Genomic DNA, 18,045 nt, shown 5'->3' with positions numbered 1-18,045 from the left:
CAGAATTACACCAGGAGCAGGAAGCATTAAACCTCAATTTCCCACAGGCTGCAGTCCAGAAAAAAATAGGAGGGGGCATGTGATGGGGAATTTGGGTGAAGAAGAAGAAGAAGAAGAAGAAGAAGAAGAAGAAGAAGAAGGAGGAGGAGGAGGAGGAGGAGGAGGAGGAGGAGGAGGAGGAGGAGGAGGAGGAGAATTTTCAATTTATATACCATCCTTTATTAAAAGATTCCAGGGTGGTGTGCAACATTAAAAAAAAAATTACAGAACATCAATGATAAAAACATAAACAACATAGTAAAAAGCATAATGACAGACAGCCTAGTAATAAAATAATCCTCATAACAGTCCTCTCCCCCACACTTTTGCAGGCCATTATTTCATAGCCATAGGCCCTGGGTAAAGAGGAATGTTTTTGCCTGGCACCTAAAGACATGTATTGATGGTGCCAGGCGTGCCTCTCTGGAGAGAGCCTTCCACAATTGGGGAGCCACCACATTGCATCAGATTTGATGCATTTAGCATCGTATCTACTTCGAGCCTAAGGGAGAAACACTGTGGTCACATGAGCAAATGGAATGCAAGTTTTGCTTTCACTTCCACTACTTTTCTGAAATGGAAACTGTCCCCCCCCCCCCCCCGCCACCCAATATGTATTTTTTTTTTTTTTATAATAATTTTTATTAATTTTCCACACATAAAATAAAGAACAGTGTAACACAATATAACTTCATACTCATCGGTTCATAGCCTTTTTTCTTTGACTTCCCCATACCTCCCCATCCCTGCATCCTTGTTTAAAAATTCTTTAGCAACCCTTAAGTCCATTGTCTTAGTTCCTTTTCGTAAATATTTCTTAAGTTTTTTTTTTGTTTACTGCTGCAATTCTTTACTTCTTACCCCCTGACATCTTAACATTCCTCAATTTTACAGTTATTTTTAAGATATATTTTGAAATTCTTCCAGTCCTCTTCCACTGTCTCTTTCCCCTGGTCCCGGATTCTGCCCGTCATCTCAGCCAGTCCCATAAAGTCAATCACCTTTGTTTGCCATTCTTCCAGAGTAGGTAGTTCTTGCGTCTTCCAATACTTTGCCAGTAGAATTCTTGCTGCTGTAGTGGCATACATAAAGAAAGTCCTATCCTTCCTTAACACCACTTGGCCCACCATACCCAAGAGGAAAGCCTCTGGTTTCTTAGGAAAAGTCCACTTAAGGACCTTCTTAATTTCATTATAGATCATTTCCCAGAAAGCTTTAACCTTTGGGCAGGTCCACCAAAGGTGGTAGAAAGTGCCTTCAGTCTCATTACATTTCCAACACTTATTATTAGGCAAATGATAAATTTTTGCTAGCTTGACTGGGGTCATGTACCACCGGTAGATCATTTTCATAATATTTTCTTTTAAAGCATTACATGCAGTAAATTTAATACCGGTGGTCCATAACTGTTCCCAGTCAGCAAACATAATATCATGACCCATATCTTGTGCCCATTTAATCATAGCAGATTTCACCGTTTCATCCTGTGTATTCCATTTTAACAGCAAGTTATACATTCTTGATAAATTCTTAGTATTGGGTTCCAACAATTCTGTTTCTAATTTTGACTTCTCTTTCTGAAATCCTATTTTCCTGTCCTGTTTAAACGTCTCATTTATCTGATGGTAATGCAACCAATCTCGAACCTTAGGTTTTAGTTTCTCATAACTCTGAAGTTTCACCCTTTCCCCATCATAATCTATGATCTCATGATATTTTGGCCATTTAGAATCCATATTAAGCTTTTTTACTTCCCTAGCTTCCATTGGTGACACCCACCTAGGGGTTTTACTTTCCAACAAGTCTTTGTATCTAATCCAAACGTTATACAATGCTTTCCTTACAATATGGTTTTTAAAACTTTTATACACCTTTACCTTGTCATACCATAAATATGCATGCCAACCAAAACTATTGTCATACCCTTCCAGATCCAAAATGTCAGTATTCTCAAGAAGTAGCCAGTGTTTCAACCAGCAGAAAGCTGCTGATTCATAGTAAAGTCTTAAGTCCGGCAGGGCAAACCCCCCTCTATCCTTTGCATCAGTTAAAATCTTAAATTTAATTCTGGGCTTTTTGTCCTGCCAGACAAATTTTGATATGTCTTTCTGCCACTTCTTGAAACAGTCCATCTTGTCCACAATCTGCAACGTCTGGAATAAAAACAGCATTCTAGGCAATACATTCATCTTAATGGTAGCAATTCGGCCTAACAAGGAAAGTTTCAGCCTTGACCATATTTCCAAATCCTTTTTAACTTCTGACCAACTCGACCAAATGTTTCAATTAATTCTAATACTCTTTTAGTACTAGTGTCTGGCTGTTGCAAAGTCAATACTAGGTCATCTGCAAATGCTCTTAATTTATAATGTCTAACTCCGACCTGAACTCCTTTAACCAACTGGTCCTTTCTAATCATGTTTAACAAAACCTCCAGGACCGATATAAAAAGCAAAGGGGATATTGGGCAGCCCTGTCGTGTACCTTTTTCTATAGGTATTTCTTCTGTTACCACGTTATTTACAATTAATTTGGCCTTTTGTTGAGAGTATATTGCACCTATACCGTTTTCAAAACCTTGTCCTACCCCCATCCCTTGGAGATTCTTTTTCATAAAAGTCCAACAAATGTTGTCAAAGGCTTTCTCCGCGTCCACAAAAATCAAAACTGCTTTCCTATTAATGTCAACGTCCAGCAGCTCCAAAATGTCTATAATGTTCCTCACATTGTCTGACATATGTCTACCTGGGAGAAAGCCTGTTTGGTCCTTATGAATCTCATCTGCCAACACTCTTTTCAATCTTTTTGCCAAAATGTCTGCAAAAATTTTGTAATCCACATTGAGTAAAGATATAGGGCGGTAGTTTTTAACTTGGTTCTTCTCAGTCTCTGTTTTCGGTATAAGTGAGATGAAAGCCTCTTTCCACGATTCAGGTGCCTTTTTCCCCTTTAAAATTTCATTGCAAACTTCCTTCAATGGTTGTATCAGCCATTCTTTCAGCATTTTGTAGTATTTGGCCGTCAGGCCATCTGGTCCTGGTGATTTTCCCAATTTCATATTTTGAATGGCACCCTCTATTTCTTGTTCTGTTATTTCCTCGTTTAAGATCCTTTTACTTTGTTCTGAGATTTTTGGTAAACCGTATTTTCTAATGAATTCTTCTATTTCTTGCTCGTTGGTTGGCCCTTGTGCGTACAATTTCTTAAAAAAGCTTTGAAAACAATTGTTGATCTCGTTGGGTTTGTGGATAATCTTTCCATCCATTTCTAAACTTGTTACCGTGTTCATTTTCTGCCTTTTTTTCAATTGCCATGACAGAAGTTTCCCACATTTATCCGCTGATTCAAAAGTTTTTTGTCTCATTTGCTTTATCTTCCATTCTATTTGTTGGTTCATAAGTTCCATGTATTGCATCTGATGAAACTTTATTTCTCTCAAAATCTCATGAGACTTTGGTTTGGACCTCAACTTCTTCTCTCCTTCTTTTATTTTTTCTAAAATTTTTTCCTTCTTTTCATTTTGTTGCTTCCTCTTAATAGAATTTTGTTGAATTAGGAAACCTCGCATCACGGCTTTGCTTGCGTCCCAGATTATTCTTTTTTCCACATCTGTTTTCCTGTTGATCTCAAAATAATCTTTTAATGTTTTAAGGGCCTTCTTATGGATCTCTTCATCCTTGAATAGGGTGTCATTCATTCTCCATCTAAAGGAACCAGTTGTTGTTAGTTTCATCTCCATCTTGACCGCATTGTGGTCGGAGCACGTTTTTGGGCAGATTTCTACTTTTTTTGTTCTTGACGCCAGACTACTAGAAATCCAAATTTGGTCTATTCTTGTCCATGTCATTTTTGCTTCAGAGAAGAAGGTTCCCTCTCTCTCTAGAGGATTCTTTATTCTCCAAATATCAATCAAGTCCATAGTTTCAGTCATTTCGAAAAAGATCTTTGGTAGTCTCCCTTCTTTTGAAATCACTTGTCTCTGTGCTTTATCCATGTTTGTTGAAACAACTCCATTCATGTCTCCCATCATTAGGATTTTATAGTCTAAAAAGTCAACTAATGTCTCATGCAACTTCCTAAAGAATTCGGCCTTCCCTTCATTTGGGGCATAAACTCCCACAATTAATATCTTTTCTCCTTGAATTTGTATTTCAATTGCCAGGTATCTTCCTTGTTCATCTTTAAATATTAATTTTGGAGCCAACTTTTCCTTTGCATAGATCACCACACCTCTTTTCTTTACTTTGTCTGATGAGATGAATTCTTGACCGAGTCTCTTATTTATTAATAATTTCCTGTGTATCCTGGCAATATGGGTTTCTTGCAAACATATTATGTCTAATTGTTCTTTCTTCAAAATGTGAAAAACCTGTCTTCTTTTCCGAGGAAGGTTCAAACCATTACAGTTCCAACTAAGGAGTTGCAGAGACATTTTGTATTTAGGTAGCTGTTCCTCCAACTGCTCCAAGCTTCTGCTCTTCCTCCGATGGTGGTAGTGAAAGTCCAAATGACAAATTTGCTATATCGGGTGGTTCCCTCTCCTCCACGGTTCCTTTCTGCAAATCCTCCAGATACTTCTCTAGAAATAGTTCTTTGTCCTGAATTGTTTTTATTTTAATCTTCCTTCCATTGAAGTTAAAGGACAATCCTTGTGGAAATTCCCATCTGAATGGTATGGTGTTTTTCTTCAGCAGGTCTACTAAACTCTTGTAATATGTTCTCACCTCTAAAATGTATTTAGGAATGTCCTTAAAAATCTGTATCTGACAATTTTGGATCACCAGTGCCTTTTGGTAATGCAAATTCAGTATTCTATCTCTTTCTTCTTTTGATCTCAATGTAATTAAGCAATCCCTTGGTTTTTTGTCCTGCCTTCTACCCAGTCGAAAGGCTGAAATTATCTCAAGTTCCTCATCTTCCTCCCATTCTTCCCGCCAAAAAGTTATGATGTTCTCTGTGAGAAATTTCACAAGGTTGTCCCCTTCCACTTCAGGCACCAATCTAAATTTTAAATTCTTCTCTTTACGTTGAAGTTCCAGTAAGGAGAGGGCTGCATCATGCTCATTCACTTTTTTAACAATAGGCCCAAATTTTTCCCTTGTCTCTTCAGCTGTTATTTTTGCACTTTCTGCAATCTTTCGTGTTTCTGAATTTTCCTGAATTAATCTATTTATAGAATCTGTGTTCGATGCGACACTAGCCGTATTCACATCCAACCTTGTTGTCAACTCCGTTAATTTTTTAGAGTTCTCTGTCGAAAGTTTTGTCAATGCTTCCAGGGATTGATTTATTTTAAGTAGAGCCTGAGTCATAGGATCCATAGAAGCTGGTGTTTTTTCCTGCACAGCTGCAGTTCCTGATATAGAGGCCCTTTTCTTGTGAGATTGTTTTGCTTTCTGCCTTGTTACTATCTCATCTGTAGGGGCACTCATATCCTCAAGGTCGTTTTCACAGAGTTGATTCCCAAGTGGAAAATCCCACTGTTACTTTTTCAAGTGCAACAGTTTCAGATAGAGCCCTCTAGAGGGAGCTTTCAATTGTATCCAAATGGCAAAGATGGAAAAACAACAAAGAAGCAAGGGAATACAACAGTAGCCAAAAGTTTCCAATGTCCAAATTGTAAAGTCTCTATTTTTCTATGTGGCCAAAATGCAACAAAGTACATCTAAGGTCCGATAACTTTTTTGCAAACAAGTCCCCACTTCTCAGAGTTTGACAGACCACGTCCCAGGTGTCTTGTTTGGGCAGCCCGACCCCAGGGGATTTGGCAATGGAAGTTCTTAATTTTCCATTAATTTTCCAGCAGATTAACAACGTTCCAATCCCTTCCCCCCTTCTCCTGCCAGTCTGGGGGGAGGTTTTAAGTCCGATGTCAGTTTGACAGCTTAAAAAAATTAGAAAGGTTCCCTTTAAGTGCAGCTTGATTTTCGTTGCTTTATTCCTTCTGCAGTTCCGGGGAGGCAGACTTCCTTAATTTTTGCCTTTCCCGTTTTCAGCCAATTTTATTTTTTAAAAGTCCCGTTACTTTTCCAATCTTACTCACGGGTGTTGTGGTCAAATTCCAATTGCAGGAAGGAATCGGCGCTCTCCGCTCATGGCGACGCGGCTTCACTCCGCTAGCTGGGTGACGACTCTCAGCACCGCGCTTACCCCGATGCCGCTCAGAAGCCTTTAAAAAGGCTCCCTCACAGTACCGGGGGGCGCAAAAGGTGCCCACCGAATCTCCTTTGTTCACAGGCTCCGCGCCTGTGATTTTAGGGGTCCCCCGCTTGCCGTAGCGGGTAAGACCCGAACTAACGGAGCAGTCCTGCCTCGGAGCTCGAGGCTCGGACCGCCATTAAGCGCTGGCGCCGACCGGAAGTCCGCCGCCACCCAATATGTATGCTAACCTGCATTCCCATCATCCCTGACCACTGGTCCTGTTAGCTAGGGATGATGGGAGTTGTAGTCCCAAAACAGCTGGAGGGCCAAGTTTGGCCATGCTTGGATTAGAGGCTGACTACATCTTACGCTTAAAAGTAGCCCAGTTTGGAGGCTGAAGGTTCTGTTTGGACAATTGACAATCACGAAAAACTTGTGAAGCTTTTGCCTTAGTGCCAAGCTGAGAGAGAAAGAGATACTGCTGGGCAATTAGCTTTCTCATCTAATTTCCCCTGCTTCTCAACTGCTTGGGGAAATTAGATGAGTGAGATAACAACAGATATATTTTGCTGTATTTATTTCTTCTAAATAGTATGCTGCCTTGCTGTCATAGATGGCATTCAAAATCTTAGAGATAATAGGAGATGACAATAAAATCAGAGAACATGTCCTGCTATGAAAACAGGAAGAGTAAAGTAGCAGGTAGTCAGCAGGAGCAGGCTAGGTCCCAAAATCACCACCCCCTTCAAAAACGCCTGAGTCAATAGGACAGATTCTGCATGGTGTCTAAAACATAATAGGAAAGACAGTAGGTGGCTCTCCCTTGGGAGGGCTTTAAAATGCTTGTCTGGATGGCAGAATATCATCCTCTAACATCAATATCATATATCATTAAAACACTGCATACCACATGCCATAGCTCAATGGCAGAGCAAATGCTTTCTATGCAAAAGGTCCCAAATGCCGCATTTCTTGGCATCTCCCGGTAGGGCTGGAAAAACTCTTGTCCGAAACCCTTGAGAACCAGTGCCAGTCATTGTACACTGGCTGGTCTAGCTAGTTGGTGCTGAACTCAATGAACCGACTATGTCCCTGCCTATGAACAGTCAACAAATGCAGAACAGAAATGGACATTTTTACACTCTAAGAACCACACTTGCCTTTGCAGCAATTTTTTGCTCTCCTTTGCTGAGGCAGATGGTCTGACAACAGTCCCTTGCAAATCCAGGAAACTCTTGAATTGTGTGGTGGCTTGTAAAGTATGTGCAATGGATGGCCAAGTGATCAAGCACACTGGCATCAGGTTCAGCGATGTGGCTCTTTTTCGTAACAATGGCGTTCATCTTTCCGATTGTGGAGATGATGTATGGTTGGCCAATATCATCAAGGGCATTAGGAATTGGTTGCAGCTGTGACAGTGATCCTTTTTGGATCGGGTGGTGGTTAGGCATTGAAAAATGTGTTGTGTGTTGGAGGGGAGGTTGTGGCCATCACCTATCCCTCCCCCTGAAGGGTATTCCGTTAAAGGAATCCAGTGGTCGTGGTTCCTGTCCGATGCCCAGGTGGTGGCTAGGGCCATGGCACAACCCTCCGGTGTCTTTAGGGGAAAGCTTCCAGTTGATTTGCATCAACAAGCTCCCCCTACAGGTTGTTAACCCTTGTGTGACTCCCTGAAGAGCAGGCAGGAGTCAAGTATAGTCTGTTCGGATCCACTGCCTAAGCCACTACCACTCACATTCTGTAACCAATAAAGTTGTGGCCTTTTTTAGCCCACTAACCTAAAATACTTATGTCCATGTGTCTTATTTTCTTGTCTGAAAGCCTTGAGAACCAGTGCCAATCATTTTCCACTGGCTGGTCTAGTTAGTTAGTGCTAAACACAATGAGCCAACTATGTCCCTGTCTATGAACAGTCAACAAATGCAGAACAGAAATGGACGTTTTTACACTCAAAGAACCACACTTGCCTTTTCAGCAATTTTTTGCTCTCCTTTGATGAGGCAGATGGTCTGACAACACTCCCTTGCAATGGACTGGTTACACTTGGATGCCAAACTGCTGTCGAAACAGGCAGGATGCACTTTGGGAAGGAGTTTAATTGGTTGTAGATGGGGCTGCACTCCCTCTAAAGAATTAGGAGCTCCGTTTTGGGGTTCTGATAGTGTCACTGGGAGATAGACAGCTAGGTTGCTCTGCCAACTAGTCTTCCAGTCTGGTGGTGTCATTGTTGAATCCCAAATGGATAAATGATAAGTCATCACTCATTCATGAGTTGTGGATGAGCAGGTTCACCTGGTGTGCAGTACTAAGGACTAGGTGGGTGAGCTGATTGGAATAGATCTGATTCAGTTTTATCCCTCCAGTACCAACAGAGGTTGAAGAGCCACGGGATGTTGTGTTTTCTACAGGGATTCCACCTCACCAGTCACCACAGAGGGTTGTTCCAAGGTGATGGATCAGAGGGACAGCATGGGGATTTTGCTGGTGTACTGACCACTGCCCATCAGTCACTCCACCCAAACTGAGGGGGCATGGTCTTTGTGGTGCGGTTGGAGAAGGGGCTGTGTGTCACCAGTTTACAGATGACACCCAGCTCTGTTTCTCCCAGTCATGTGGCTTAGGGAGGTTGTCCTGGTGCTGGACTTTTGTCTAGAGGCAGTGGTAGGCTGGATGAGGAGCAGTAAACCAAAGATGAATTCTGACAATACAGAGGTGCTGTAGGCTGGTGCTTCTTGAGTCTAGGAACTAACTAGGTGGGTGAGGAGCAGGTGGGTGAGGAGCAGGTGGGTACTCCTTGATGCAATATTTCATTGCTGGCCCAAGTAGAAAGGGGTGCCTATTTTCAGCTTCATCTGTTCCCTAGCTATGCTCTTTCCTGGTCAGATATAGCTTCATCACAATAATTCATGTTCTGATAACTTCCTGCCTTTATTGTCACAATGCGGTCTATATAGGATTACCATTAATGGCAATTCAGAAGCTTCAGTTTCTGCAAAATTCGACTGCCAGGGTAGTGGTTGGTTCAGCTGGCTGGAACTATGCAACACTGGTTTTGAAGAACTTGCATTAGTTGTCTATATGCTACTGAGTCATATTAAATGTTATTTTTTTTGGGGGGGGGGGTAGTTATATTAAAAAGCCCTGCATAAACTTGGACCGGGCTATCTGTATTGTCATGCCTGGGCTTTAAGATCTGCTTGCCTCAGATGAACTGCCCGAATACAGTGGTACCTTGGGTTAAGAACTTAATTCGTGGAAGGAAGCTTTCATCACATTGATACCAAAATCGGAAGCTGAAAAGACGCAACTTAAGAACTACCGTCCCATCTCCCTTTTAAATGTGGATTACAAAATTTTTGCAGATGTTTTGGCAAGTAGATTTAAAAAAGTTCTAAATGAAGTAATTCATAAAGACCAGGCAGGCTTTCTCCCAGGTAGACACATGTTTGCTAATACAAGGAACATTATTGATATTTTGGAACTTTTGCAAACTGATATAAATACAAAAACAGTGTTAATCTTTATAGATGCGGAGAAGGCCTTTGATAATATCTCTTGGAAATTTATGAAGGGAAATTTAAAAGAAATGGGAGTGGGTCGGGGTTTTGAGAATGGGATTGATGCAATATATTCAGAACAAAAGGCTAAATTGATAGTAAACAATGTGGTTACTGAAGAGTTTAAAATTGAAAAAGGAACACGACAAGGCTGCCCGATTTCCCCTTTGTTATTTATATCAGTTCTGGAGGTGCTCTTGAATATGATTAGAGGGGACCGGTTGGTGGAAGGGATTCAGGTCGGAGCGAAACAATATAAACTTAAAGCTTTTGCAGATGACCTAGTTTTGACCCTGCAGGAGCCAGAATCTAGTACAAAAAGAGTATTACAACTGATCCAAGATTTTGGTCGGGTGGCAGGATTTAAACTAAATAAACAGAAAACTAAGGTGTTGGGGAAAAATCTGACAGATGTAGAGTCGGAACAGTTTCAGAGAGAAACGGAACTAACTGTGGTTAAAAAAGTAAAGTACCTAGGGGTAAACATAACAGCAAAAAATCTGAGTCTATTTAAGGATAATTACGAAAAATGTTGGTCTGAAATTAAGAGAGATTTGGATAGTTGGACAAAATTGAAGCTTTCTCTGTTAGGCCGAATTGCTGCTGTTAAGATGAATGTATTGCCAAAGATGTTGTTTTTGTTTCAGACATTGCAGATTGTGGACAAGACAGAGTGTTTCCGGAAGTGGCAGAGAGATATATCTAGATTTGTCTGGCAGGGCAAAAAGCCCAGAATTAAGTTTAAGATACTAACTGATGCGAAAGAAAGAGGGGGCTTTGCCCTGCCGGACTTAAAGTTGTATTATGAAGCCGCAGCTTTTTGCTGGCTAAAAGACTGGCTACTTCTCGAAGACACTGACGTATTGGATTTGGAAGGGTTTAACAATGCTTTTGGTTGGCATGCATATCTATGGTATGATAAGGTTAAGATTAATAAGGTCTTCAAGAACCATATTGTCAGGAAAGCAGTTTTTAATGTCTGGACAAAATACAAAGACTTACTGGAAAACAAAACTCCGAGGTGGCTTTCACCTCTGGAAGCTAAGGCCCGAAAAAGACCCAATATGGAGGCCAAATGGCCAAAATATTGGGAAATATTAGAAAAAGATGGAGACAATTGGAAATTGCAGAGTTTGGAGAAAATGAAGGATAAAGTGCGAGACTGGTTACACTACGCTCAGATTAAAGAAGTTTTTAAAAATGACAAAAAGCTAGGGTTCCAGGTGGAGAAATCGAAGTTGGAAACAGAACTGTTAGAGCCTAAGACTAAGGTATTATCAAGAATGTACAACTTGCTGCTGAAATGGAATACACAAGACGAAATGATTAAATCGGTTATGATAAAGTGGGCTCAGGATATTGGGCATAATATTATGTTTGAGGACTGGGAAAGGTTGTGGACCACTGGGCTGAACTTCACTGCATGTAATGCTCTGAAGGAAAATGTAATGAAAATGATATATAGATGGTACATGACCCCAGTTAAACTTGCCAAAATATACCATTTGTCTGATAATAAATGTTGGAAATGTAAAGAACATGAAGGAACATTCTTTCACCTCTGGTGGACTTGCCCTAGAGTGAAGGCCTTCTGGGAAATGATATATAATGAGTTGAAAAAGGTATTTAAGTACACCTTCACTAAGAAACCAGAGGCCTTCCTTCTGGGCATTGTCGGCCAGAAGGTGTTAAAGAAGGACCGAACATTTTTTATGTATGCAACAACGGCAGCAAGGATACTCATCGCCAAGAGCTGGAAAACTCAAGATCTACCCACACTGGAAGAGTGGCAGATGCAGCTGATGGACTATATGCAACTGGCCGAGATGACTGGCAGAATCCGAGACCTGGGAGAAGAGAGGGTTGAAGAAGACTGGAAGAAATTCAAGATTTATCTACAAAAGTATTGTAATTTGGTTGAAGCCTAAGAAGGATGCTAGATCATAAATAATTGCCTACCACTGAATTAGATTTGAAATTGACGATAAGTGAGATTGAGGGAAATATAAAATTTGTGGAGAATAGATCAAATTAATTGAACAAAATTTAAGAATATAAACAAGATGATAAATTGCTGGGAAAAATTTATAACGATGTAAGTGGGAGTGGGAGACGTGAGGGAGTCCAAAGAAGTTCTGAAAAATGTGTTATGATTCATGTTATATTGTTTATTATTTTTGCATTTTGTATTTTAAAAAAAAAAAATCCTAATAAATATTTATAAAAAAAAGAAAAAAAAGAACTTAATTCGTTCTGGAGGTCTGTTCTTAACCTGGAACTGTTCTTAACCTGAAGCACTACTTTAGCTAATGGGGCCTCCTGCTGCCACTGTGCTGCCGCTGCACGATTTCTGTTCTCATCCTGAAGCAAAGTTCTTAACCTGAGGTAATATTTCTGGGTTAGCGTAGTCTGTAACCTGAAGTGTATGTAAACTAAAGTGTATGTAACCTGAGGCACCACTGTATTGGCAGCCTTTTCCCTCTTACCTTCGGAGCCAAGGCAGGTATAGTGTTGGGGTCAAATTTGGGCTGGGTGGGTTCAGGGATGAAAAAAGATGCAGAACTGCTTTCACTACCACCTGTTTTTAGTGGTGAGCAGTGGCAGTAGCACACCTTCACTTGTTGGCTGCCATCCCCTCCCCTCTCAAAAAAGAAAAGGGGGAAGCCCTTTTCTGCGCAACACTATGTCATGAGGATGCAGGACGCGTTTCTGTAAAAAAAAAAAATCCTTCCTTGTGCCCCTCCTCCCAATCAAAATTGCTGGAACAACCCCTGCACTGCATAGGTAAAGGTAAAGGGACCCCTGACCATTAGGTCCAGTCGTGGCCGACTCTGGGGTTGCGGCGCTCATCTTGCTTTATTGGCCGAGGGAGCCGGCATACAGCTTCTGGGTCATGTGGCCAGCATGACTAAGCCGCTTCTGGCGAACCAGAGCAGCACATGGAAATGCCGTTTACCTTCCTGCCGGAGCAGTACCTATTTATCTACTTGCACTTTGAAGTGCTTTTGAACTGCTAGGTTGGCAGGAGCAGGGACCGAGCAACAGGAGCTCACCCCGTCACGGGGATTCGAACCACCGACCTTCTGATCAGCAAGTCCTAGGCTCTGTGGTTTAACCCACAGTGCCACCCAAATGTGAGGGGGCATTTGGGATCAACCCTAAGCAGGGAGAGACAGATGACAGCCCCCCCCCCTCATTTGTGTCACCCCATTATGGAATGCTCTCTTCAAGGAGGACTTCCCTGCCACTGAGCTCCATGCCCTTGTTGCAGCTGGTAAAAATGAACGATCATGATGCTGCTGCTGCTGCTGATGATGATGATAAGTAGTAGTTTTTGTTGTTCTTCAGGGATTTTACTGCTCCATTTTCCCTCAAAAAACATTTTCTTCTCTTGTATACTGCTTTAGTTATTGCTGCTGGTTTCAGTAATTCTTGATATAATTGCTGTGTTTTCATTATATAAACCACTTCAAAAGTATGTAGAATAGAAAAGGAGGCATATTTTGGGGGGGTGGGAGGGGTAAACATGGAGGACCAACCCTGGTGATGGAGGCAAGGCCTAGTCTTTCTCCTGAAGTCTTCTGAGCTTGGTGGAGCTGCCCAGAACATGAACAATCTAATACTTTTCCTCTCTTGTCCTCTCCACCACCAAAAAAAAAAAAAACTTTGATCTTTTGTGGATCACTTTGGCAGTGCAGGATTTAGGACTGTCCAGACCACCCAAGTGTTCCTATTTTCCAGGGGTAGTCCCAGATTTACATAAGCTGTCCCAGTTTCTGATTTGATCCCCAAATGTCCCACTTTTCTCTATGACGTCTCTATTTTCATCGGAGAAATGATGGAGAGGATGTCTCTATTTTCACCAGAGAAATGTTGGGGGGTATGGGGGCGGGTGGTTCCCCCCGCACAGGGTGCCAAGCCAAGGGAAAGCAAAATATTACAAATATTAATAATAAATAAATAATAAAACCCTATATTTATGCGGGTACCTACTGAGAAGATCCATAATTAGCAACCGTACAGTGGTACCTCGGGTTAAGAACTTAATTCGTTCTGGAGGTCTGTTCTTAACCTGAAACTGTTCTTAACCTGAGGTACCACTTTAGCTAATGGGACCTCCCACTGCCGCCGTGTGATTTCTGTTCTCATCCTGAAGCAAAGTCCTTAACCCGAGGTACTATTTCTGGGTTAGTGGAGTCTGTAACCTGAAGTGTCCGTAACCCGAGGTACCATTGTACTACCAAAATGAATTATTATGAAAATAAGAAATATTTAGGGAAGACTGATTTTGTCCTTGCTCTGGGCAACATATTACCAAAGTCCACTCCTGACTACGGAGCGAACCAGTACAAATAATGAACATTTGTTACCAGTTTTCAAGCCTTGAATGCCCACATTTGGAGGGGGGAGAACCCCTCTACCCCCCTCCCCCTTATATTCTAGTTCTCCTTAAGCCTGGCTTCCTTTCTCTCTTCCCCTCCCTTTTGCTGAGCAAAACCTCCTTGGCTGTGGAAACTGTTTATTCATGCTGTCTCATTGGCGAAGGACTTCGCTTGCAAGAAGCTCAGGAAGGGGTGGCCGGGTGGGGAGCGATCCCTACGTTGCGTGCATCCTCCTGTAGAAGACGCCCGGTCCTAAGAAGCAGGGATGGGGACGGGGAGGGGGAGGAGGAGGAAAGCGGAGGATCAAGTAGACGGGCGGCGGCAGCCAATCAGCTGCGCTTTCCCGAGCTGCGGAAAGCAGAGCTGGCATATGAGCTGGAGCTTTGGAGATAACACATAGCTGGAATCCTGTGCGCCTCTTTTTCCCCCTCTCTCTCTCTTTCTCTTTCTCTCTGGACTGGGAGCAGCTGTGCCCTGAGGATATACACCCCCCTCTTTTATTTTATTTCAATGCGTCTCTTCTTTCCATTAAAGTTCCCTGTCACCAGTTAGGGCAAGTCAGCTAAGGTAAGGCTTGAAACGAACTGACCCCTTTAAAGAAATCAAATCTAATCTGTGCCGTATTCTTACGGGCAGAACGAATGGGAGTCTGCTGCTAATTCCGTCCTCCTAAGCCAGAGATAGCCTAGCTTTTCGGAAGAGGTGTATTAGACTTCTATTTCGCATCGCTGTCTCTGATGGTTGCCTTCAAGTTTTTTGTTTTTTCCCCTCTTCTTTCTGCCGGCTGAGCCTTTCCCAGTTCATGCGATGCTCTTCTCTTGCTGCGTGCGTCTGCTTAGCCCAGATTATGTGCAGTGAAAGCTCTGTTTTAAAGGAGAGAGAGAAAAGAAGACACGGGGTGGTGTGTGCAGGTGTGTATGTATATATAATGTATGTATTCTCCTAGGGAATGGCAATCTCGCTGATGGTTCTGCCGCTGCTGCTACCCGACAGCGTGGGCAAATGCACGCATTTGGAGGGGATCACATTCTGGTCCGACACAGATCTGTGCGCGCTCCTCTGTAGCGTCAGCTGGTTTTCAGTTGCGAGGAAGGCTCTGCATGTCGACTTGAGAGGCGGATTGAAACGCAATCGCTTCTCCTCCAAAGCGAGCCTTCTTCCCCGTTGCCCATGTGCTGATCTTGAAACATTACCTGCTGTTTCAGCCCTTGGAAAGAAAAGGGGGGGGGGTGCAGGGAAAGCAGATAGCTGAGAGGAGCAGAGCTGCTTTTCCTTAACGCTTTAAAAGGGTAAACTTTCTCTCTTTGACTTCGTGTAGCAGAGGGCACTGGGGTGCAGTGGGATGGAGGCACGGTTAAAAGCTTGCCCCCATTTTTCACTCAGTAAAGGAAGATATCAACAAGATGGGGGGGCGGCGGGTTTGGCTGCTTAGTGATCATGAGCATTCCTTGAGAGCTGCAGTTTTTGCACATGGAAACAGTTCGAAGACTCTGGGTGAAAACAGTCGAGGGAGGGGGAGGAGGAAATAAGACGATCTTTTGCTAATTAACGCTTTGGAAATATGGTCCCATTGCATCTTCATTTGTGTGTGAGTGCTTGTTGTGGCCTGTCAAAGGGGCAAATGAGCTCCTCCAGATAACAAGGCAAAATAAACAGTCGTTCATCTCTGCAAGGCAGACATTTGAAAAATAAAATGCATTATTATTATTATCATTAAAGTATTTTGCAGATAATAATAATAATTTCACTTGAAGGCTTTGAATTGGGATCTGCAGCAGACAGTGTAGCAAAGAGCACACATGCACCCCCCCTCCCAGTTTTCTGAATATACATACACGGTATACATACATATATACATGAATATCATTAATGCCTACAGCTGTCAGGTAATTTAAAACAAAACTGTCCTAGCCTCCTTTTCCTTCCATTTTTTTTTTTAAAGACTGAGTACAATGACAAGGACTAAGCTTTTATAGGCTGAAGGCAAACTGTAGGTGCAATCCAGTCAAGTTAAGCATAAGTGCCAATGATTTCAGTGGGCGAGAGTTAAGCATGTGCATAATGCTCCTGCTGAAAGCAGTTAAAGTAAATGGTGCTCAGCTTTGACTGACTGTGTCCTTTATGTGAAGAAATGTTCTCTTTGCAATCTTTCTTCTTTAATCAGTGTATGTAGCAGTAGCAGTAATAATGTCATGTCTTAAAGTCAATAAGTAATCTGAGTTGCTGTACAGAGGTGCGGAGCTGTACTCATTTTTAGGAGGCCTGAATACAAATTTAGTAAGATAACCATAAATCCTACCAGCCTCTTTGCATCTGGCACTATATTACAATAAACATTTTAGAGGGGTGTTTTAGGAGGGTCCAGGAAGTTAATCCTACCTTCGTTTTGTGTAAGGCATGCTAAGCTTTTGGAGTCGTCCCCCCCCTATAAATATAGGAGTGTGTGATGTAATATGCAGTAATAATTTTGTGGAGGCAAGTGTTTTCAAAATGTTGGTGATCCGAACAGGAATTCCTCAGTGATCAGCCTGGATAGCTCAGTCACTTAGAGTGTGGTGCTGATAATGACAAGGTTGTAGGTTCAATACCCGTATGGGACAGCTGCATATCCCTACATTGCAGGCGGTTTTACTACATGATCAAATTGTATGAATCAGTCTTTAGTTTCCTGTTTGTTTACTACATAGGAGATTGTCGAGACTATGCCAGAGAAAAATTGACTTGTTATGTCAGTGGTGGCCACAGGGGGTGCTGTGCAGCTCATAGTTTCATTTTCTTTTCACCACCCATCAAGGCTGTAATCCTATAGCCATTTACCTGTGATCAAGTCTAACAGAAGTCTATGGGATTACTAATGATTAGATATGAAAATAGATGTGATTTAAAGCTCTTTGTAAACTTTTCACAGGGTTTTGCTTATTTCTTCACAACAGCATTTTATTATTTATAGGACGGATTCAATATCACACTATTACTATAGTACCGCCAGCGCAAGTGTTTCTCTATGGGTCTCCACTAGCGCACCCAGTTAGTTGAATCTACCCTACTGCTCAGAATGAAGGTACATAATATTCTCCAGGTATATAATGTGCACTGTTTGCTACTATTACATGGGTGGTGATTTCATTAAAGTATTGTGACAAGCATTTTAGGATAGCTTGACTTGTATATAACAGGAAATCACGTCAATTATGATAATGTGTGGTGAATTTCTTATGTGTCGCGGGGGAAGGAGAGAGAGATGGTTCACTCAAAATGGGGGAAATGTTTTAAATTCCTAGATCTTGTTAAATTTTCAGTCGCCTTCAGTAAAGAATTGACATTTTTTATTATTTTAAAGAAATCAATGTTGTGGCAGCTTAGTGACTGGATACTGGTAATTTTCATAGACTTTGCTAAATGAAGTATCTTTTAATAGCTATTTGGATCTGGTTACCACCAGGCTTTTGCATAAAGCGCAGTCTGAATTTGCATTATTATTATTTGTCAAAATATTTCTGCCCTTCTTTTTTTACCCCCCCCCCAAAAAAAACCCTTTATGGAGGTTTACAATGTCATAATCACTCCTAAAAATACCAAAGTGAGAGAATGTACATACACCAAGTTAATAAAGATACCAAAAAGCAGACCGGTACGTTGAGTTACTAGACGTAACTCAGATGCCTGATGAAACAGCCTGGTCTTTCATTGTGCACGGAAATGCAAGCAGTGAAAAATCTGGGTAGATCTTGTACCCTCCAACATTCCTCAAAGGAAAATAAGGACATTTCTCACTTTCCCTGCAAGTGACCCTCCTCGACCCTCCCCACCCCCCACCCCCACTCCACAGAGCATTTCCACTATGGCTACACCAACAGGACACAGGAAACACTGAGAAAACCCCTTGATCCCAATGTTATTTTATTCTTTGGTAGATTTACAAAAAG

At 41.8% G+C, this 18,045-nt stretch overlaps 1 protein-coding gene across 6 annotated transcripts in view; it reads left to right on the top strand.

The window, feature by feature from the left end:
- CDH18 (cadherin 18) overlaps positions 1–18,045 on the top strand; it is a 639,311-nt gene that overhangs the window by 325,175 nt on the left and 296,091 nt on the right. Inside the window, exon 1 of one of the 6 annotated variants that reach the window (XM_079984958.1) lies at positions 14,448–14,686. The exons of 4 other annotated variants lie outside the window; for them this stretch is intronic. The gene's annotated coding sequence lies outside the window, so the exon portion shown is untranslated. Of the gene's footprint in view, positions 1–14,447; positions 15,031–18,045 lie in introns of those variants that run through there. One more of the 6 variants, XM_079984959.1, reaches the window with a different exon arrangement.

The sequence above is a fragment of the Podarcis cretensis genome, assembly GCF_951804945.1.
Source record: "Podarcis cretensis genome assembly, chromosome: 7".
NCBI lineage: Eukaryota > Metazoa > Chordata > Lepidosauria > Squamata > Lacertidae > Podarcis > Podarcis cretensis.
Note: the sequence above shows the minus strand (reverse complement) of the source record. Positions and strands in the feature narration are given on the sequence as shown.